Source organism: Prionailurus viverrinus, chromosome C1, assembly GCF_022837055.1.
Source record: "Prionailurus viverrinus isolate Anna chromosome C1, UM_Priviv_1.0, whole genome shotgun sequence".
Lineage (NCBI taxonomy): Eukaryota > Metazoa > Chordata > Mammalia > Carnivora > Felidae > Prionailurus > Prionailurus viverrinus.
The window spans coordinates 70,750,029-70,773,904 of NC_062568.1; the positions used below are offsets into that span (position 1 = coordinate 70,750,029).

General features: G+C 42.7%; 1 protein-coding gene across 3 annotated transcripts in view; it reads right to left on the minus strand.

Annotated features, from left to right (window-relative positions):
• The window catches only part of GPD2 (glycerol-3-phosphate dehydrogenase 2), a 175,762-nt gene that overhangs the window by 129,859 nt on the left and 22,027 nt on the right, over window positions 1–23,876 (minus strand). For 2 of the 3 annotated variants that reach the window (XM_047870767.1, XM_047870768.1), the window contains exon 1: window positions 12,360–12,524. The exons of the other annotated variant lie outside the window; for it this stretch is intronic. The gene's annotated coding sequence lies outside the window, so the exon portion shown is untranslated. Of the gene's footprint in view, window positions 1–12,359; window positions 12,525–23,876 lie in introns of those variants that run through there. 3 annotated transcript variants of the gene reach the window in all.

Consider the following 23,876-nt stretch of genomic DNA (forward strand, 5'->3'; position numbering starts at 1 on the left):
GCTCAGCTCTACCCAGAAGAATCCTAAGCAGGCTCCATGCTGTCAGCTGAGGGCCCAACTCAGGGCTCGATCCCATTAACTGTGAGATCATGACCTGAGCCTAAATCAAGAGTTGGACACTTAACCGATTGAGCCATCCAGGCACCTTCCAACAAATTCTTATTCCTTAATATTATGGAATACTCTCTTGCTAGGGAGCAATTTATTTAAATTTTTAGTTAATTAATTTCAATTTATTTTTTCTTCTTGGAGAGATATAATTGGGGGGGGGGAAGTTGACAGACAGTGCTTTATAGCAAAACCACATTATTTCATTTATCAGCACATAACCTTTCAATGACCTATCTCACCACAGAATAAAATCTAAATGTCTTATCCTGGCTTCTAAAGCCCTATGAGACCTGACCCTTGGTTACTTTTTAAAGATACTCTTTGGCACAAGAGACTGTTAAAAACTGAGAACAAACTGAGGGTTGATGGGGGGTGGGAGGGAGGAGAGGGTGGGTGATGGGTATTGAGGAGGGCACCTTTTGGGATGAGCACTGGGTGTTGTATGGAAACCAATTTTTCAATAAATTTCAGAAAAAAAATAAATAAATAAAAAATAAATAAAAAATAAAGATACTCTTTGGATACTATGGGAGGTTGAATAGTGGTGCCCAAAACCTACCCATATCTCAGACCCTGGAACCTAGGAGTGTTATCTTATACAACAACCACAACAAAAAAGACTACAAATGTGACCAAATGAAAGACTCAAACATTATACAGGTAAAATAATTATTTTATAGATTAACTGTTTCCCCAAACATTACATGTAAAAAAACAGACTAATGAGGGAAATCTCTATTTGAATCAGTTTTAGATATTGAAGGATTACTGTGAATTGCATTAGCTATAATAATGGCATTGTGAGTAGTAGTAAGAAAATATCCATATAGTTAGAGATGCATAGTGACCTCAATGAGGGTAAAAATAACATGATATTTAGGATTTGTGTTGGAGTCCTATGGCAAAGGAAAAGAAAAACAAGCAGGATAGGACGAAACAAAGGTAGCAAATTTTTGATATTTAATCAAGGTGATGCATATGTGGGAGTTCATCTTACTATTTTTATCTCTAAATATGTCTCAAAATATGCTTGAAATTTTTCATAACAAATTCTTAAGCAGGCTACAAAATTATACACAAACCATAACCCATTGTGTGTGTATAAGAAAATACTATAAAATATTACTAGTGAGGGTGGGAGGGAGGGGAAAGTGGGTGATGGGCATTGAGGAGGGCACCTGTTGGGATGAGCACTGGATGTTGTATGGAAACCAATCTGACAATAAATTTCATATTTTTTTTTTTTTAAGTGTCTTGGAAGTTAAAAAGGCAAAACTAAAAAAAAAAAAAAATGTTACTAGTGAGTATTTATCTCTGAATTGTGGAATGGCAGAGATTTATATTTTTTCCTTTGTAATTTTTAGTTATTTTCCAATTTCTCTAAACTAAGTCTGTGTTACTTCTTAAATAAAAAATTTTAAAAAATAATAACAACAAAGGATCTTGAGATAGTGAAATTATCCTGAATTATTAGGGTAGATCCCAAATGCAGACATATATACCTTTATAAGAGGATACCAAAGGGGGAGCACTTGGGTGGCTCAGCTGGTTAAGCCTCCAACGCTCGCACTCAGTGGGTTCGAGCCCTGCATTGGGCTCGGAACCTGGAGCCTGCTTCAGATTCTGTGTATCCCTCTCTCTCTGCCACTGCCCTGCTCGCACTCTGTCTCTGTCTTTCCCTCTCAAAAATAAATAAACATTATTTAAAAGAGAGAGAGAGAGAGAGAGAGAGAGAGAGAGAGAGAGAGAGGGAAGCAAAGGGAAATGTGAGGTACATGGGAGAAGAGAATGCAATGTGACCCTAGAAACAGAGATTGCAGTGATACAGCCACAAGCGAATGAATGCCACAGCCACCGTCCCGGAGGAAAAGAACAGACTGTCCCCTGGAACCTTGGAAGAGAGCACAACCTGCCAACACTCTGATTTCAGACTGGCGATACTGATTCTGAACTTCCAGCCTCCTGAGAATCTATTTTCTGTTGTTTTTAGCCAATGAATTTGCTATAATTTGTAAAAGTAGCCACAGGTAACTTGTATGGGCGCCTCTCACTCTCACCCATTACAGTTCAGGTTTATTTACCTTCTTCTGCCATCAGATTCATCAAGAATCCAATTAGAGTTTGGGCACCAGCTGTCTTCTCAGCCTGGCATGCTCTGTGCCTCATCTTTGCACGGCTAACTCCTTCTGGTCATTCAGGAGCCAGCTCAAATGTCAGCTCCTCAGAGAGGCCTTCCCAAGCCATCCAAATTCAAAATAATCACATAGCTCTCATCATCTCATACGTCTCTTCTATATTTAATCGTTATTATCTTCTTCTCCCCACCCTAAAATGAAACTCTACAAAGCAGAGATCGTACCTGTTTTGTACGCCACTGTAATCTCAACTTGTGGGAAAATGCCTGGCATGTGGTAGGTGAGGGGTACATTTAACAAATGAATGGATGATATGGAGGGGGGAAGGGATGGCGGTACTCTTCAATGAGAGGAGAAACAGCATTAGGATGAAGGTGGGGGGAGATGATGAGTCCTAGCTTGACCGTGCGGCATCCAAGTGGAAATGTCTAGAGTCTAAATCTAGGGAAGAGGTTTGGCTGGAGATGTTGATTAAAGAATTACTAAAATCAGGGATATGGATGAATGTGGTGGTTCCGGGAGCTTCTACAAGTGAGGACAGGCCCTAGAAACTCCAATGTCAAGGGGAAGAACCTGGAAAGAGATCAACAAGGAGACGTCCAAAAGAAAAACAAGTTGTCACACTGGCCTAGACAAAATTCAACTTCACAAAGGAGAGAATGAGCAGAATCACAGACATTTCAAGTAATGAGGTCCCGTTGACCTGCTAGTAAGAGGGACACCAATAATCATACAATAGCAGATTCATCTAAGGTAGAAGCCAAACTTCCAACAGCTGTGGAGTGAATGGAAGGTGAAGAGATAGAAAAACAGCACATACAAAATAGTGTTGGGAAAAACAGCTTGAAAGAGAAAATGAGCACGTAGCTAGAGGGGAGTACAGAGTAAAGGAAGTTTGGGTTTTAGTCTTAATTGTTTTTGTGATGGGAGAATCTTGAGTATTCTTACAAGAATATTTAAAAAAATTTTTAATGTTTATTTTTGACAGAGAGAGAGACAGACAGACAGACAGAGCATCAGTGGGGGAGGGGCAAAGAGAGAAAGAAAAACACAGAATCCAAAGCAGTTTCCAGGCTCTGAGCTGTCAGCACAGAGCCCGACGCGGGGCTCAAACCCACAGACCGCGAGATCATGACCTGAGCCGAAGTCGGACGCCCAACTGACTGAGCCACCCAGGCGCCCCATCTTGTAAATATTTAAAATATAGATGAACAGAGACAAATTTTATAGAGGAAGGTAGTGAAAGGGACAGGTGATCTGAGTATTGGCGAAAGAACCCACTTTGAATAACTCTACCTCTGACTTGGTAGTTAATGATGGAGTCGATGGATTCAGTTACAGGGAAGATGTGGAAGAGAGACTGAAATATTATGAGATGACATGATATCTCTGCTTTCTCAGTATAATAGGATACAAAGCACTGTGAAGGAAACAGATTACTTCACAAAAAGCCCACAATCTCTTCTGCTCCCAGCTAGACTACATTTGCCAATCTCCCTTTGCTGGTGTGACCGTGCACCTGATTTCTGGCCAATGGTATGTGAGGTGAAGTGACATATTCATTACGAGACTAAGCGTTTAGAAAGTGGATATGCTTCTTCTCTTTCTCCTTCCACTAAATGGATACAGTTGAAAACAAAGCCCTAAGGAATGGCAGTCACACAACGAAAGATTCCAGGGTGTGGTGTCTAAACAATCAAGTGGAGGAAAGCCATTCACGGATCAAGACTATGATACGATCAAGAAACAAACATCTGTTGTGCTTGTGTTTTTATCTACTTTCAGATCCTTCCAACAGTTTAGTTTGCCCCTAACCACCAACAATCATCTGATAAAGAAATGCACAGGTCGGGTAAAAGGCTCAAAGAAGATGCTGAAGTTTGGTAAAACTATGGCAGGAAATGGGGAAAGATGTGGTCTAAAAACGGGTAAAAGAACTTGCCTCATGGCAAAAACTGGAGAATGTGAGTTTGTATGGACCTCCAATTTGCATGACTGCGTTCATTTTCCCAGTAGCATTCACAAACCCAGGTGCAGGAGTGGGAAAAGAAGAGGAGCACCAAGTTGCAGGCTGTTTCCACATCCATTAACACTAAGAAGATTTTAACAATGTCATGGGTTCCTAGAAATCAGATCAAGAGGAATATTACTTTAGGCAGGCATATGGTGCTATGCCTTCAATGTTCTTGTTTTTTTTTTAATTTTTTTTTTCAACGTTTATTTATTTTTGGGACAGAGAGAGACAAAGCATGAATGGGGGAGGGGCAGAGAGAGAGGGAGACACAGAATCGGAAACAGGCTCCAGGCTCTGAGCCATCAGCCCAGAGCCCGACGCGGGGCTCGAACTCACAGACCGCGAGATCGTGACCTGGCTGAAGTCAGACGCTTAACCGACTGTGCCACCCAGGCGCCCCTGTGCCTTCAATGTTTGAACAAGTTCAGCATCACTGGTGAAAACTGCTGAACCACAGGGTAAAATATTAGGAAGTGGAAAGTGTTAAAAGGCAAAGTTCAATGAGTCAAGCAGCAGAATCCAAAGTAGCCAAAAGCAGGAAATACATTACAGAAATACCAGAAGGATTATCTCTGGGTTCATTATTTCTTTGCACAGTTTTCAAGGGAGTTTCGGTCATGCCAGAAAACTGTGGCTTTGGGTGGGTCACTGAAGTTCTCTGGAACTGTGCTTCATCACTGATCTAAAAGAGTTTGCTGTTGCTATATGAAATAATGTAAGCAAAGTGCTTAGACCAGAACCTAGAAAATGGTGATTGCTCAATAAATGATACCTAACACTACTATTTATTATTCATAATAAAAAGACAGAGTTGGGTTACCTCTAACCCTTTTCCTATTTTACAATTCCATAAATCTATGTTTTTTTAGATAAATATCCCAGCTACTTCGTGGTGCATTAGGAGGAGGGAAAGGGGTTAACACTAGCAAACATGATGGAAGAAGGAAGTAAAAGTACATGTGTTGCAACAAATCCTATGAGGGTAAGTCAGGGGCCGGGATGCAAAGAGGGCAGCATCCTCCACATGTGAGCGCTACATTGGAGGTCAAAACAAATACAGCCGGAGAGGCTGGGAGTAAGGAGATCCCAAATTTGGAGAAGAGCAAAAGTTAGGTCAAGGGTCCAGCAGTGAACAGCATCCACTAGCCAAGACTGGCCTCACCTTAGAAGAGTACTAAGATACTTTATGCTGTTATGGGCTTTAAATTCATGCAGCCCACCTCCTTTTACAGAGAAAGAAACTGAAGGCGGCAGAAACTGACCAAAGCCACACTGAAGTGGCTATACAATGATTTCAGGGGTGCTCAGGTAAACAGCGCTCCCCAAAGATTCCTTCCCCTAGCTTACATAAACGGTACTCAATGTTTTGTCTCTTTAGAATCCAGAGACTTTTGATAAGGTGACAAATTAATTTTATCAATCATCTTTTTATAAATTAATTTTCCAGCTTCTTTTTTAAGAAACTAGATGAGGTAAGCAGGTGGGAGAGAAGGGGGAGATTGATGAAAAGAAGAGAGCACTCAGTGGATACTAAATGACCTCCTTTGCAGATTCCTCCACTTGTTTTCCTCAGGGATTGCTTTTATAACGTTGGTTCACCTAGAGTGATTTCCTTTCCTCCTCCTAAATACGGTATTTTGGGATATCAAAAGTGCCGGGGCGCCTGGGTGGCTCAGTCGTTTGGGCGTCCGACTTCAGCTCAGGTCATGATCTCGCGGTCTGTGAGTTTGAGCCCCGCGTCGGGCTCTGTGCTGACAGCTCAGAGCCTGGAGCCTGCTTCGGATTCTGTGTCTCCCTCTCTCTCTGCCCCTCCCCTGCTCATGCTCTGCTTCTTTCTGTCTCAAAAATAAATAAAAACATTAAAAAAAAATTTTTTTAAGTGCCAAATGTGTAAAGAAAAAATAGGAGGCCTGAAGAAGAGAAAGTTGAAACTATCTAGTTTAACTGATTACCTGAACTCCACCTACCTGTGTTATCTTCTGTCCAATCATACCCAACTCATTTCTATCACGTTTCCTGAGTAACTAAAGGATAAGTGCATTATATAAGGCAATCACTTATTTAACAACTATTTACTAGGCATTCCCCACGTGCAAGGCACTGGGGCTGGGCCTGTGAAGTCTATAAAACTGTGTAAGATCCAGTCCTTGGTCTGTAAGATCTGCAGAAAAGGTAATGATACGTTTTCAAATCATTAGCTAATACAGGAGAAAACGGAAGACTTAACAGTGGCATAAAAAAAAAAAAAAAAAAAAGTATTTGCAGGATTAGGAAATGTACAAAACACTTCTGACTGGGGCAGCGAGGGAAAGCACCATGAACCTCGTAGCCAATGGTCAGGACATTCAAGGGTTGGTAAGATTTCAAAATGGTGAAGTACAGAGAAGAGCATTCATATGGAGGCAGCAATGGAAGTAGGACAGATTTAGGCAATTCCAAGGAGTCCATAGTGGCTGGATCAGAGGGAAGGTAAGGATACAACCTTAATATTGGAACACATTTAGAGAGATCTATGAATTCAAAGACAAATATTTGGAATTTGATCCAATAAGTCAGAATAACCCATGGAAGAGTAGAGCAGAAAGTGATATGATCCAAACAGTTTTGACATTACCACAATGAAACAAACATCCTTTCTTTATCCAGTTTAAATAAAAGGAAAATGGCTTCTAAGAACCTAATACCCTAAGCTATATTATTTTCATCACTTATCAAATACATTTAGAAGTGTGTTGTGTCTTATTAAAATACTAGTGGTATAAAATCTTAGCTAAAAATTTCCTAAAATGTTTACTTTGAACAGAAACTTTTGTTCATCTTCATATAACCATCTGGCCTTAGCAGCCACTTGTGGATACAAGGTAAGTAATAAAGCTCTCTAAGCATAAGTCACCAAGTCATACTGGGAGGCCATCTCGTTTGATAGTAGCAAATTCTAGAAAATCCATTTCAGAAAACAACTTCTCTGTTATAGTTTGTGGGGTTTGTTTCCCTCTCTCTATTATAAAACCTTTTTATAGTAGGATATAAGTGGGCAATCAAATATGAGCTTCCGCAGAGGACATAACACTAAAGAATATGAAGCTTGAACAACCTAAATTTAAGTCATTGTTTAAAAAGCACCCACACTTTAACAGATCTCACTATGAAAAAATAAAGTAAATCAGTAATAATTTCATTTTGCCAGAAAAATAAATAAATGTTCCCAAATAATGATTTAAAATTTTGCTAATACATACATCACAATAAATTTTTAGGTAGGGGGGAAACATTTTCCATTAATTAGTTTTCTCCTACTAATTTTAATGAACTGACCAAATGCCAGCTTGACCTAATTAAAATTGGAAACCATGTTTTGTCTGATGCATAAGTCAGAAATCTGATTTTGAAAGAACCAACATAAAAATTTCAGCTGAAAAACGGGAAACAAGAGCACAGATATGATCTAGGAAGAAATATTTAACCCAAAGAGGCAGTAGGAACTCGCAACAAAAGATGAAAATCCTGGAAAACAAGAAAAAACAAACAAACCAAAAAACAAAACAAAACAAAAAAAAAACGCAAAAAACAAAAAACATGGTCTCATTCATGTCAGGACACAGAATCAGAGTTCTGGACAAACTCTGACCACAATCATTACCTAAACATCCTCAGGTATTCAAAGCGTCGGCTGCCGCGTTTCCTTTTCCTGAAAAGTTCCAGAGATCAATCCCTGGTCAGATAATACAGGAAGAGGTCTACTCTGAAGTTGCTAGAGATGTCTTGGCTTGCCTTAGCCCTGGTCTTTCTCACTGAAGTTGAATATGATCATCTCTCCCTCCTCCTTTTCTTTCCCCCATCATGTCAACAAGGAAATGTACACCATGCCCTAAATTTATTAGCTGCTTCTTCCTCTAGAACACAACCTCTGAGTTTTCTTCTTACCTCAAAGGTGATGAATTTTGATGGAATTATCTAAGTATATGGATGAGCATCTAGAAACACATCAATAATAATCTTCTTGGGGCACCTGGGTGGCTCAGTCGGTTGAGAGTCCGACTACGGCTCAAGCTCGGGTCATGATCTCAAGATTCATGAGTCCAAGCCCCGCATCGGGCTCTGTGCTGGCAGCTCAGAGCTTGGAGCCTGCTTTGGTTTCTGTGTCTCCCTCGCTGTCTGCCCCTCCCCCACTCACACTCAGTCTTTCTCTGTCTCTCAAAATTAAATAAAAAACATTAAATTATCATCATCATCTTCTTCTTCTTAGTCTAGTTCCATTCAGTCCTTCCCTATCTCATTAAACAACACTCCTGAAATTAGCCAGTTGTGGAGATCCCACAACTCATGACCAGTAATTTTCTCTGGAAACATCAGATAAAAAATATATCCCATTATATACAACTGGAAAGAGTAACAGGCAGGCCACGTGATACATTTTTATGCGAGTGGGTTAAAAGTGGCAAGAATGACGAGTTACAATTCTTAACTCCAATCCTAGGCTTTAAAACTTCAGAGATATAGTGAAAAGTGTTATTTAGTGCACATACAGAATTTTACTGTGGGCTTTTAATACTTTTCCACAGAAAGTTCCTTTTTGAAAGCTTAGGGTTGTGCTGGCTTTTTCAATATGCTGAAATACAAAATAGCAAACATTCGTGATACAATGCTGACCTCTTTTTTGCTGTAATCTTCAGGAAACTTGAGGTCTCTCTGTAGCTAAAGTGACATTCTCTTCACCACAAAACTGTCTCAACTATTTGAGCCCACATTAATATCTCCCCTCCATAACCACTCAGTTAAAGCCAACATTCTCTCAATGGGTATATGATTATAAGAGATCTTATGCTGGTCCTTAACTGTTTTACATCCATATATTTTACCTTGTTAAACAAACTCTCTCAAAAGCAAGAAAACCATAGTTTTTCTTTTTCTAGCACTTGTTACTATGTAATAATGCTACACAAGCCTACAAAAAACTGCATTCAAGAAGTCAAGAGCTAAATGTACATTTGACCTCTGAACAATGCAGGAGTTAGGGGTGCTGACCCCCTGCACAATTGAAAATCCACATGTAACTTCTGACTTCCCCAAACCTTGACTATTAATAGCCTACTGCTGACTAGAAGCTTTACTGACAACAGAGTTGATAAACACATATTTTGTATGTTATATATAATATATACTGTATTCTTATAATAAAGTAAGCTAAAGAAAAGAAAATGTTATTAAGAAAATTATAAAAAAGGGGTGCCTGGATGGCTCAGTTGGTTAAGCATCAGACCCTTCTGACACTTGATTTTGGCTCAGGTCACGATCTCACGGTCGTGGGATCGAGCCCATGCTGGACTCTGTGCTGAGCATGCGGCCTGCTTGGCCTTCTCTCTCTCCCTCTCTCTCTGCCCCTCCTCCATTCACGTGCGTGTGTGCTCACTCTTTTTCTCACTCTCAAAATCAATAAACTTTTCAAAGAAGGAAATCATAAAGAAAAAATCCATTCACAGTAGTATACTGTATTTATCGAAAAAATCTGCATAAAAATGGACATACACCGTTCAAACCCAAGTTGTTCAAGGTCAAATGTGTTTTATTTCCGATGTTCTCTCTGAAGTGCTGTTTCTGCACTTAGGGACACCCTTGTGAGTTCTGGTGTTGACAAGCAGAAAGACTCAAGTTTTGAAAAACCTAAGCAGAAACGTCATCAGATTAAAAAAATAAAGAGGAGGGGCGCCTGGGTGGCTCAGTCGGTTGGGCGTCCGACTTCAGCTCAGGTCACGATCTCGAGGTCCGTGAGTTCCAGCCCTGCGTCGGGCTCTGGGCTGATGGCTCAGAGCCTGGAGCCTGTTTCCGATTCTGTGTCTCCCTCTCTCTCTGCCCCTCCCCCGTTCATGCTCTGTCTCTCTCTGTCTCAAAAATAAATAAACGTTAAAAAAATTTTTTTTTTAAATAAAGAGGAGAAATTGGATACTTATCTGGAAAACTGTTTCCTTCTGTAATAAGGGATTCCCACTAACCACCTTCCCCCTTAAGCACCCACACCACGGGAAAGGAGATAATGCCTGGATAATTCAAGCACAAGCAGCAAGAGCTAAATTTTCTATTCTTTGCCCAATTCTTTCCCTTTTGAATACAAAAAGAAACACGTGTAAGAAGGAAGGAAGCTAATATTTTGAAGTCTACCCCCTAACAGGTACATCACTAGCAATTTTACATATGTTATATCATATATTATCCACACTGTGCCAATGAGACAATTGAGGCTCCGTGGGTTTGAGCAGGTTACCAAAGGCCGAAGTCTTGTTTTCTTCCCCCCACTACACTCAGCTAGAGTTTGTCCCACAGTTCAGTCATTCATTGAGAAAATATTTATTTAGCACTTGTTACTAGTTAGTCACCATTCTAGGCACTAGAAATAGGAATCTGTGTGAAGCAGACCAACTCTTCTCATGGAATTTACATTCTCGTGATGAGAGACAGAAAACAAATAACTGGACAGAATAATTTCAAAGTTATAATAGTTTGCCAATATGATTTACTTACAATGATAATCGAACCTCTTTAAATAGCTATAATGAGATTAAATAGTTACAAGAACTAAAGGGGGAGGGGATAAAACCCATGACAATCAGTAACACTGTGGCCTTCTTGCCCATTACTAAGCCCTCAATACATCTTTTAATACATCAGAGAGAGGGAGGGGCACCTGGGTGGCTCAGTCGGTTAAACGTGTCAGACTTCGACTGAGGTCATGATCTCGTGGTCTGTGAGTTTGAGCCCCACATGGGGCTCTGTGCTGACAGCTAAGAGTCTGGAGCCTGCTTCAGATTCTGTGTCTCCCTCTCTCTCTGCCCCTCCCTTGCTCACACTCTGTCTCTCAAAAATAAATAAACATTAAAAAAAATTAAAAAAATAAATAAATCAGAGAGAGGGAAAACAAAGGATAGCTTTAATAATGCTCAGTTTCTTTACAAAATGACTGTGTGAGATACCAGAATGGACAGCTCCCACAATGTTGTTTGTCAAACTCAAAACACCACCTCTTATCCGGTTTTTACTAAGGTAACACTGCTTTATTTGAAAAGTTGATTTTTAAAAATCAAGACAGTATTGTAACTTGACACATGTCCTTACGAGGAACACAAAGGCGTTTCAACATCCACAGCATAAAGTTCCCCAGGCTGCACATAGTATCCATTGGGCAATGGCACCCAGCTGACCCTGTAGAACTCAGGGACCACAGTAGTCAGAAGCAGGCAGGAAGTGCCTGGCCCCAGTGTGGCAATTGCCATTACCGTCCACAGTCCAAAAATACACTGCACATCAAACTTGAAACATATGCAAAATTCTAACAGTTTTGTTTTACGCAACAAATGGTGTAAGTCACCAGCCCTTCCCTCACCTAATTATACAAAACTATTTATAAGCTGACCAAATTAACTGTTAGCTGTGTCTACCGCTGCCTCTCATGATAGGTATAATGGGATGTGTAATGTGGGTTGGCCCGTGTCACGAAGGCTGTGAGAATTTGGTTGTAAGTTACTCTGAAACTCTCAAGGAAGGCTGTTAGCAAGTGAATGCTCCCGTGCAGAAGGTTGAAGGCAGCGTAGACACCAACTGCTGAGAGCAGCACTTCATTCACAGGGCTCTCTCTACCTTTCTGCCAAAGCACTCTGCAAATCTATTTTTGCTCAGAGAAGCTGAGGGGGCTGTTTTAGGCTCATCGGTGTACACTTTCCATTTCCTCCTGGGACTGTCACACTCCAGCAGCTAAGGTCCTCAACGGAGCCTCAGCCCCCCTTCTAGAATCTTTTCCTCCCTTGCTTCAGAAGGGAGCGCCAATCCTCAGGAGGAGAGCGGCATCCACAAGCCAAAAGTTTGCCGCAAAGTTTCCATGAGATACCAACCCTCGCCCCAAATGTATTACACCCCGCCGCCCGCCAAAATGTAAATACTAACCCCTACTCGAGAATGAGTCCCCCTTCTGTTGCTGGGGAGGAACCCTAAACACTCTCCCACCCCCCAGCCAACGCCGGAGTCCTAGAGGACTCGCCCGGGTCAGAACGGGATTGCTCTCCGCCACGACCCCGGGGGCGCGGGAAGGGGGTCTCCCAGGAAGCACACACCTGAGATTGGTCCTGTCGCGCGAGGGGAGCGCAGGAGCCCCCAGTTCCTCCCGGCGGGGCGGAGTCTCTGCCTCCCCCCGAATCAGAGACTCGGCCCTGATCCTCGCGGCGCGGCGCGCGTGGCTGTCACTCCCGGGCAGCCCGGGCCAGTGCAACCCGCCGCGGCCCCGCCTCCCCGGCGACTTCCTCCCCCCCCCCCCCCCCGCTGCCGCTCCTCCTCCCTCCCCTGGGGCTGGCGCGGCGGCCGCGTCCCGCCCGGATTCCTCCGGCCCGGGCCGCTCGGCCCTGCAGGGAAACGCGGAAGTGGAGGCGGGAGCCGGGGTCGAGGCGAGGGGGGGAAGCGTCGCGAACCAGCGGGCGGCGGGCGACCGAGGTCCCCGCTGCCCGAGGAACGTGACCTGGCGGGGCCGCGGGGCCGCGGGGCCCGCCGGGTGGGGCGGCGGCGCGCCGAGGCGTTGGCCCTCGCCCCGGGCTGCGGCTCCCGCCCCGCGCCCCGCCTTGCTCGCGGGCCGGAAAGCCTGGGCTGGGCTAGGCCCGGGGACGGTGGGGGAGGTGCCCGGTTGCCTCGGCCCTGGCCACCTGCCCGCGAGAGAGGAGACACCAGCCCGCCTGCACGCCGGCGGGCTGGCTTACCTGATTTCTCGTCGTCCGCCCCCGGATCTGGCTTCCCCTCCTCGGCAGAAAGGCTTCCCTGGGCCTAGAAACGCTTCTAGGAAGCGGGCGGACCCCTGGGACCCGGCCGTCAGAGCCCAAAGCCCTCGCGCGGACCCCCTCCGCACGCTCTCGACCTCCCGACCTGCCCGCTGAATGTCAGCGCAGGAACCCGCAGGGAAGGCCAAGCCCCTGCGGGCGCCGGGAGGTGGGAGAGGGGGGGGATGCCGAGAGAAGGCGCCTCAGGCCCGGCCTCATACAGGTGGGGGGAGGCGCAGAGCCCCGGCAGCGGAGCAGCAGGCTTCCCAGATGCACCCCCTAAAACCGACCCTGCCCACTGAGCATGCCCAGCTTACTTGGAACCACCAGAGCTAAGCAAGCCCAAGTGGACCCAGGGAGGGCGCGCATGGGGCTCAAATGGACCCCATATCCTTAAGACCTTTCCTCCAACAACCTCTGGGAGTTTTGCAAAGAAGGTTTCTACCGTGGTGTTGGAAAATACCCAGGGGAGGGTTGGAAAGACCTTCCAAAGGAAGGCAGCCAAATTAGTTTGAACCCAAATCGCAGTGCTGGGTTTTTTAAAGCCAATTACTTATTAAGTCATTTACTAATTTCTTTAAGTCATAATTTAATTAAGTCATAACTATAGTAATTGGCATAAAGTAATGTGTAGATTCATTGGGTCCCAAGCTCACAGTAAATGTCAGGAAACCAGCCTGTCCAAATGGTTCTCAACCTTGGATGCATATTAGAATGGGAAGGCGGGTATAAAATGATCAATCCCAGGTTCCCACTCCCACACCGAGTGTAGATGGAACCTGGAAATCCTTACATTTAAAACTGTGGCTCTGAAAGGGCAGTGGTGGGAGCCAGCAGCAGCATCGAAGAACTGAATGGAAATACAAATTCTCGGCTTCACTCCCAACTACTTGATCCCTAAACTCTGGGGCTGGCACCTAGCTATCTGATTTAACAAGCTCTTCCAGTGATTCTCTTGCACACTAAAGCTTGTGAACAACTGCTTAAACATTCCCCTCAGGTATTACAGAGAACCCCTGTAACAAAGCACTGTTTCCACATTTTGTTCAAATCCCAATTCTATATCATTTATCTAGAAAAGCAACAGGTTACCCAGAAAGGCAATAATCTGGTTGAACTGAAGTGTCAGTCCTGTGTTTCCTTCCCACGAATTCTCCCAGAACGGTTCAGTTCTTGGAAAATGGAGACCACCTATTTCCTTCTGTACCCTGGTATCTACCACAGTGCCTATGACACAATAGATGTTTGATAAGTGTTTACTGATTTGAAAGGAACGTTTAGATGAACGATTTGTTCCAGACTCTATTATGTCTACTGTTTATTTCCCCCCCCCAAAATCCTGGTCACCTTGCTAGCTAACAAGCCAGTGGGGATTCGGTTCTCAATAACCCATGGCCATCCCTAATGGCCAAAACCAAAGTCAAACTCATGGCATAGAACAGGGGAGAAGGGAGAGGATTTTGAGGAGCTGAGAAAAGTCAGAAGCATCGGACATAATTTCATTTGCCAAAACTGGGGCCAAGAGTGACCAGAGGAGAGCAGAAGGACACTAGGCATCTGCTGGATTTCAGGAAAAGCACCAAAGGAAAAGGTGGATATGGGAGGGCTTAGGCAAGGAGAGACAAGAAACTTACCATCATGAGCCTACCGGTCACTCTGGACCTTCTTTTTTTTTTTTTTTTTTTTTTTTTAATTTTTTTTAACATTTATTTATTTTTGAGACAGAGAGAGACAGAGCATGAACGGGGGAGGGGCAGAGAGAGAGGGAGAAACAGATTCGGAAACAGGCTCCAGGCTCTGAGCCATCAGCCCAGAGCCCGACGCGGGGCTTGAACTCACGGACCGCAAGATCGTGACCTGAGCTGAAGTCGGACGCTTAACCGACTGAGCCACCCAGGCGCCCCGGACCTTCTTTTTCTAAACAACCCACCTCTGGCTCCATATCTCCATCCTCTCTAAATATATCTAATCTCAACCACAGCCTTGAAAAATTAATTTTAAAATTAAAAAAACTGTTATTTTTTAAATGTTTTTTAATTTGAGAGAATTAATGTCAGCAGGGGAGGGGCAGAGAGAGGGAGAGAGAATCCCAAGCAGTCTCTGCACTGTCAGCTCACAGCCCCATGCAGGGGCTCCATCCTACAAACTGTGAAATCAGGACCTGAACAGAAATCAAGAGTCAACCAACCTAGCCACCCAGGTGCCCCCAAATAGAAAATTGTTATAAAAGTTTCTTCCAATTACTGCATAAAACATGGTAATTTGTAAGTATTCAGCATAAATTAGGCATCCACTTGTTCACGACAAAAGTGGCAAAACATTGTTCACTTTTAAAGATAAACACTAATTTCCAAATGCAGAGGTTTATGCTACTCTGCTTTAAGACTCACAGAAACTTACAAAACCCAAAATTATCCTGTTTATTCCATCAATATTTTCTAGACGGAATACAATATTAAAATAAATTGTTCCTTTTAGCCTTATACATATCGCTTTAAAACTTAATATACTAGTTATGAGTACCCAAAGTAGCTTTCTGCCTATGTCTGCCCCTTTGTCTGACTTATTAGGACAAGAATTCCACTGAAAGTTCAGTTGCTGATTAGGTTATCTGACAGGAGTGTAAATTTCAAGATGCTTAAGCCATTTCTTTTTACTATAAAGATAACTTTGTGGGGAGGAGGGGAATAATCATTAATTTAGGAATTATTATTGCATTAGATCCACCAACAATATATATGTTGAAAAAAAAAAAAAAACAACAACAACCTTGCCTACACACATATATACTTGCCACATCTTCTTTTTGCTCATGGAATTAAAACAAAACCAAACAAACAGGTTGAGGGCTAAAAAAGGGGGAAAAAACAAAACCAAAAACAACTTAGTGAGGGTGTAGGAGGGGAAGCACTCCCCATATGTAAATCTAAAAACATGAAGTAATTATTTCAGCAGGAAGCAATCTACTAAAGACCAGTATCTCAGGAAAGTTGGAGTCTTAGGTGTTTCTCTGTGTCATCACAAGCATGACTCAGCATTTGGAAGGAACTTGTGTTTACCGTCTTTCAGATTAAGGGTGTCAAATAACTTTGGTGCCACCTAACTCTTTCCTTGGGTGCCTAAGAAAACTTCAGGACTGCCATGGGTGTTCGGTCTCACTCACATGGCTACCAAAGTCTGAAAAGCGTTCCCTTTTTCAATTGTTCCTGTTTTACCAAAGCCTGAGTTTGCCCCCCCCCCCATTAATTTATCTTGCATTTTAGTGTTATCAGATGAATTTAGGTTATTTCCTGGATTCACGTGTAACAAAAGGAACAAGTTCTTCCTTTCCCAACACTGGAGAGTAGCCTATCTGCTGCGAAGACATCTTAAACACAACCGCTGGGGGTGAACTTTCCCCAACATGGAGGAACCTTCCACTGGTGATACTGTTGTCCACCTTTTACAACCATCTCTATATGCTGAGGGTCAACTGTTTCAGTCCCTGCCCATTTCTACAGAGAAACAAATTTTCCTCAAGTGGTCACAGGTCACCAAAGTTTATGATAACATTTATGGAATATAAGGATTGCAAGGGGCCATAAATGTTATTAACTCTCACACTTTTGTTTTACAAACAATGAAATCAAGGCCCCACAATATGAAGTGACTTACCTAAACAATAGCTAAACAATAGAGCCAAGATTAAAATGAGAAACTACGTGGTATACAGAACAGTGCATGGGCTTCAAGTCCACTCTCTTCCAAGTTCTTTAACCTAAGTTCTCCGGTCTCCCAGAACCTCAGTTTCTTTATCAGTGGGTACGTTAATAGTGAACATTCACATGGTGTTTATTCTGTGCCAGGCACTAGGCTTAACAAGGTCCATGTAATCTTTAATAAGATTAAATTGGAATAAGTCTGAGTTTTTGGCTTCTTGATTTTGTTTTGTTTTATTTTTATAAAATAGGGAAATTGAGGCACAAAATTGTTAAGTAACATGCCCAAGATAACACAGCTAGCAAATGGCCACACTAGGATTTAGTGGGATAATCTATGCAAAAGGCCTGATGTATAGTTGCCAACAAAAGTATCACCAATTTCACTTCTCTTCCCTAAGGGTGTAAATCAGAGGCATTCTGACTCTTGCTTCAAAATTGGGCCAAGACACCTTTATTCTGAGCTTTGATCACTGTATGCTCACATATTTCTTCAGTTATATTATTTTAGTACAGATCTTCCCCAAATTAGGATGGAGTTATGTCTTGATAAACCCAACACAGCTGGAAAATATCAGAAGTTGAAAATGCATTTAATACACCTCACCTACAAAACATCAGAGCTTAGCCTAATCTACTTTACAGGTGCTCAGAACACTTACATTAGCCTATAGGTGGGCAGAATCATCCAGCACAAAGCTTATTTTGTAATAAGGTGTTGAAAATCTCATGTAATGTAATGAAAACGGTACTGAAAGGGAAACCCAGAATGGTCATCTGGGTACAGAATGGCGGTAGGTGTATCAGTCGTTCACCCTTCAGATGGCGCTGCTAAAGGAGAGTGATAGCCCACTGCTGGTGTCCAGCATCAGGAAAGAGGGCTGGACCACACACCTCTAGTCCAAGGCAAAATCCAAATTCAAAAATTCAAAGTATGGTTTCTGCTGAATGTTTCTTGCTTTTGCCCCAAAGTAAAAAAAAAAAAAAAAAATCCTTAAATCAAACCATCATAAATTGGGGACAACCTGTCATGTACATGATTTGGGACATACTGCATGCACCTATAATCCCACCCATTGTTACAATAGTTACAAACATTAAGGAGATAACCAAGCATTAAACAACCACTACGAGTTTACCCCTTACAAAGAAAACAAAACTAATACAGAGTTTCTAAACGATGAACAATGCTGTCCACAAAAATCTTAAAACAAATCCTTAGCCAGGACCAGAGCAGTGATGTTGGGGCTTTGTGATTAGAGCAGCTCACTTAGCAGATCTCTGCCTACTTGTTATTTGAATTTTTAAAAGCAGAATTATAGACATCTAAAAATAGCCGACAAAAAAATCTTCCCATGTCAGTGATTCTCAAAGAGTTAGGATCAAGAATAAGGTGAAAATATATGATCCTTGAAAAGATGAAATAAAAATACTAAATATACTTTTAAATGGGTACTTGAAGTTTTATTTCTGCTTTATAAGAATCTGGGAAAGTATTTTTAAAATAAATTTTTAAAGCATCAGTATAAAGTGGCACCAGGAAACTTACTTAGATTTAAAGGCCTTGAGGGTGAAGGAAATGCGAACTCCTTCCTCAGGCAGGCATCCACTGTGTTCCTAGGACAGAGCAGCACTGAAAACAAGCTTTTTCAAATGTTGATGATGTAAATTGAATAATGTTGACTCTGGCACATAGCCTCCTATTTAATAGCGGCAGGAAGGTTGTGGGTAAACAGAAATGTCCCAAGAAACTCATGCAGAGAACACGAATAAGTATTAGGTTCTGATGTGGGAGCTGAAACAAAATGGAATACTGGGTTCCTCAGAATAAATCTGTTGATGACTCAGTGACAGAGGCAGCTGAGCCAAGGGTAAGCAGCCTGAGAAACCAGAGATTTGTTGAGTTTCACATTCTGAATACCTGTTACATAATCTGGAAGCGGCTTGGATCTCAGCAGTACTTGATTCAAATAAATTTAACCACTGTAATGTTGTCATGTGATTTTTTTTTTAAAGGATCAATCTAAACAGCAATAGTAGAACAACCATAGCTGTGGACAGCGTTTATGTCTGTGCATGATTAGCTTTAAAATGAGAATGTTGTGTCTTAATTCAGCAGCCCGAAACACGTGGGCAATGACCTAATTTCTGTCAAGCCAAGAGGAAGGTACTTTACACACAAGGGTACCAGCCAGAGAGTAACAGGTGCTGTTCCTCAGCAAATACATTGGACTCAAAAGCAAATCTCCATTCTTCCTCTATCAGCAAGAGCATCACGCAAAGCTGAAAAAGGAATGATAGGAAAGTAGAGAATCTTTCTTCTGTTATCATTGGGTTACATACTGAAGTTTATTTTTGAAATAGCTCTTCAAGGGGGCATAAAACAGGAGAGAATGTTTCCACATAACCCCCACCAAGAGGAAATTTGCCCATTCGGTGGAAAGTCTACTGTTTTAAAATTCTCTAGACCATGCTGTAAACAGATAATCCCTTTCCCTTTCTAACTTTTTTTTTTAAACGGTTTTTTATTTATTTGTGGGACAGAGAGAGACAGAGCATGAACGGGGGAGGGGCAGAGAGAGAGGGAGACACAGAATCGGAAATAGGCTCCAAGCCATCAGCCCAGAGCCTGACGCGGGGCTCGAACTCCCGGACCGGGAGATCGTGACCTGGCTGAAGTCTGACGCTTAACCGACTGCGCCACCCAGGCACCCCTCCCTTTCTAACTTTTAACTCTGGTCAGGTTTCTGAGAACTGAGATAACCTGATATGTGATAAGAAGCCAGAAACTGGTGTTAGGACATCTAAAAAATATGTTTCTGGTATATTTAAAGTATGCGTGTTCCAGAAATATTTTTCAATAATCAAATGTGGAGGAAGACAATCTTTCCTGAGTATGCACTCTTCATTGTCAACCTGGGTCTCTTGTGGTTTTGAAACAGAGCAGAAGTCCTTGCTCTCACAAAGATCGCCTTCCCACAGTGAGTCTCAAAGTGCTGCAGGGTGAAATTCTAGCTTCTCCATCATTATACTCACTAGACACAGTTTATTTTTTAAGTTTATTTATTCATTTTAAGAGAGAGAAAGAGTGCACTCTCAAGCAGTGCACAGAGAGGGAGGGAGAGGGTCCCAAGTAGGCTCTGCACTGTTAGGAGTGGTCCAATGAGGGGCTCGAACTCACCAAATGAGCCACCCCGGTGCCCCACCCTAGATACAATTTACTACGCGCTTGCTCTTGGGCCAGATGAAAAGCAAATAGTTCCAAGGCTTATGGACCCAAAGCAAAGAATTAAAAGCTATCCTGTAGTAGACAGAATAGTGGCCTCCCTGGAACTTGTGAATGTTACAGGCTGGGGCTGGGGGTGGAGGGTGTGGTGAGATGTTGCAGATTTAATTAAGAATCTTGAGACGGAGACATTCTGAATTATCAGAGCGGACTCCAAATGCAATCCTGCGTATCCCTGTAAGATTGAAGTAATCTTATAAGGGTGGGTGTGCTTGAGTCGCTCAGTCTGTTAAGTGTCTGACTTTGGTTAGAATCAGTTCATGAGTTCAAGCCCTGAGGCAGGCTCTGTGCTGATGTCTCAGAGCCCAGAGGCTGCTTTGGATTCTGTGTCTCCCTCTCTCTCTGCCCCTTCCCCTCTTGCACTCGAAAGAAAGAAAGAAAGAAAGAAAGAAAGAAAGAAAGAAGGAAGGAAGGAAAGAGAAAGAAAAGAAAGAAAGAAAGAAAGAAAGAAAGAAAGAAAGGTCTAAAAAATTAAAAAAAAAAAGATTGGAGTAATGGAAAGGTTTTACAGAGATAGAAGAGTAAAACACAGTGTGATCATGGATGCCGACTGGAGTAATGCAGACACGCTAAGAAAAGCCAGCAGCCACCGGAGCTAGAAGAAGCAAGTAATTAACTCTCCCTTAGATACATTGGAGAGAGTGACGCCCTGCTGACTACTGACTTCAGTCAAGTGACACTGACTTTGATCTTCTGGCTTCCAGAACTGTGGAAGAATATATTCCTATTGTTTTAAACCAACAAGCTTATGTAATTTGTTACAGCAGCTACAGGAAACTCATACAGCTTCCTTCATTTATTTCTCTTTGGCACTAATGCCAATCTATCCTCATGGAGCTGACCCTTCAGGGTGTTTTTTATTCAAGATGCCAAAGCAAGGGCCCCTGGATGGCTCAGTTGGCTAAGCGTCTGGCTTTTGATTTCAGTTCAAATCATGATCTTACAGTTTGTGAATTCGAGCCCTGCATCTGGCTCCACGCTGACAGTGAGGTGCCTGCTTGGGATTTTCTCCCTTTCTCTCTGCCCCTCCCCCACTTGTGAGCAACTTCTCTTTCTTTCTCTCCCTCTCACTCTCTCTCAAAATAAATAAACTTAAAAAAAAAAAAAAAGGATGACAAAGTAATTTACAACCATGTAAATGGACTCCATTTTCCACCCTGTGGTACATCCAACTGATAACAGAGCCTTCTAAAATTTGAGAGATGCTGGGACCATTTTATATTTTTTGAGCTGTCTAGTAAGTAAAAAACTGCCAGAACAAGGTTTTTTTTTTTTTTAATTATAGTATAATGGGAATGTTACAATTAGCCAACTCATGCATAGCAAAAGGACTTCAGTAACTGTCCATATAACTCATTTAGAGATAAGAGCAACATTTTAAATGTGGGGTCTGTGGGTGACAGATTGTTGCACCACCCAGGTCTTCCTCCAAGTAAAACTCAGTATGCCAGCTGCTGGAAGCATCTTTGGCCACCTCGTTCAGAATCTGCCTCTACTGCAGAGAACTACCTCATTCAAGGTCATTCCTTTCCTGGGCTAGTGCTTATCCTGTGACGGAGTGACGAGGGGTATAAAGACTCTGCTGGATAATTGGGAGAAAACTCTGATGGGCTGCTGGCACTCCAGAACTACCCGAGGGGCCAGAAGTGGCGAGTGGAGGGGGAGAGGGGAGGGGGGAGGCGACTAAGGCTTTGTTGGGCTCTCGTCAACATTTACTTCTCCCTCTGCCCAATCCTGCTTCTGCATTCTTCTTTCCACAAGTATCCCGAATAATAACCTCCATGGCTTACTCTGTCTCAGTAACTGCTTCCAAAAGCCAGCCTGCACCAGGGCCCTTCATAAATGTGATGCCCAGCTAACCAAAACCCTTGAGTTCCACAGAATTTTATTTATTTATTTTTTCAACGTTTTATTTATTTTTGGGACAGAGAGAGACAGAGCATGAACGGGGGAGGGGCAGAGAGAGAGGGAGACACAGAATCGGAAACAGGCTCCAGGCTCTGAGCCATCAGCCCAGAGCCTGACGCGGGGCTCGAACTCACGGACCACGAGATCGTGACCTGGCTGAAGTCGGACGCTTAACCGACTGCGCCACCCAGGCGCCCCAAGTTCCACAGAATTTTAAATTCACCCTTTCTGCTTGTTCCTATTTCTCCCCTGGAATTGTACATTCCGGTCCAGTTCAGATAAAGAATCATCCCCGAGGGTCGGAAAGCTCTGCAATGTGCTGGACCCTATCAAAAAGCATAAGGCTTCTCCAAAGTACATGCCATACAAGAGCATGTGTTGCTGAATTTTTCCTTGTCCTTTCAGGTTTTTCATACTGTTTCTAGCATTAGTCAATTAGCAGATACTTGTCCCAAATGCCCTGTACGAGGAGGCATTAGACCTAGGAAAGCTTCCTGGATGACAGGCTGCTTCAGTCTCCTTTGCACCAGGCACTAGCCTGCTGTTCCGGGAGCAAAGTGCTCTATGCTCTTATCACAGTCCAGATTGTAGCAGTTGATAGTCTTCAGGTCGAAGTTTGCATACACCTCCCAGGCAAGATGAAATGAATCTGGCCTAGATACACAGTGAATAAGGTGTGGTGGAGTCTGTGGTAACTTGGAGAGAGCTAACCACATCAAAAGAGGTTAGCCCACTGCCTCAACCCAGTGCTCAAACTTGGCGTTACCAACTAGGACGAGACAAGTTACGTGATCCCCTGTGTGATGCAATATGAAGACCACATCATGACCTTTGAATTATTTTTGCTCCATATGTTTAACCTGAATTAACCAAGCCTTTAGATATGAACTCCAGTTCACAAGGCAACTGACACCTTCACTCAGACGATGTCATAGAAGAAAAGAATGGAGGTGGGGGAGAGCCTGATGTAGTGTAAAAGTGACTAATGTGACATAACCAAATGCAATGACTGTCTTTTCATTGGATCCTGGCTTGAAAAGAAAATGAGTGTAAATGACATTTGGGGGACAATAAAGAAATTTGAATATTGACTGAGTTACAATGACATTAGGGAATTACGAATTTTTTTTTTTCAGTATGATAATCATATTGCAGTTGTGTAGGAAACCGTCTTTATTTTTGGAAATGCACGCTGAAGTATTTGGGATGAAGTAATATATCCACTTTAAGATGGTTCAGCAAGGGGCACCTGGGTGGCTCAGTTGGTTAAGTGACTGACTTTGGCTCAGGTCATGAAATCATGGTTCACGGGTTCAAACCCTGCATAGGGTTCTGTGCTGACAACTCAGAGCCTGGAGCCTGCTATGGATTCTGTGTCTCCCTCTCTCTCTGCTCCTCCCCTGCTTGTACTGTCTTTCTCCCTCTCTTTCTCAAAAATAAATAAACATTAAAAAGACTTTTTAAAAAAGATGGTTCAGCAAAAATATAAATGTTTAGATATGTTTTTAATTCCATAATAAATATGGCAAAATATTAACAATCGGTGACTATAGCAGTACTTGAAAAACTATCTATTTTTCTTTTTACTTTTCAGTAGGCCTTGAGATTTTCATAATCAAAATCTTCAGAAAAAAATGAAAGCAGCAGCCTTTACTCAGTTTTTGTCCATTACTGTCACATGGGAATGCAGTCCGGTGTTACTAGATAAGGTACTCTGAATTTCCAAAAGACACTGGAAATCTGGAATCTTTATGTAAAATGCTTTTGCCACTTAGGAAAATATTTGCAACCATAACTAGAAACAAAGAAACAATGCCTCTGTGCAGGCCTGCTACAACGCATCGGGATACCGGGATTGACTCTCGGCCTCTGACCCACCATCTCTGGTTTAGATTCTTTGTACCTTAACCCTTTTCCTTACACCTTAGCCCTCTG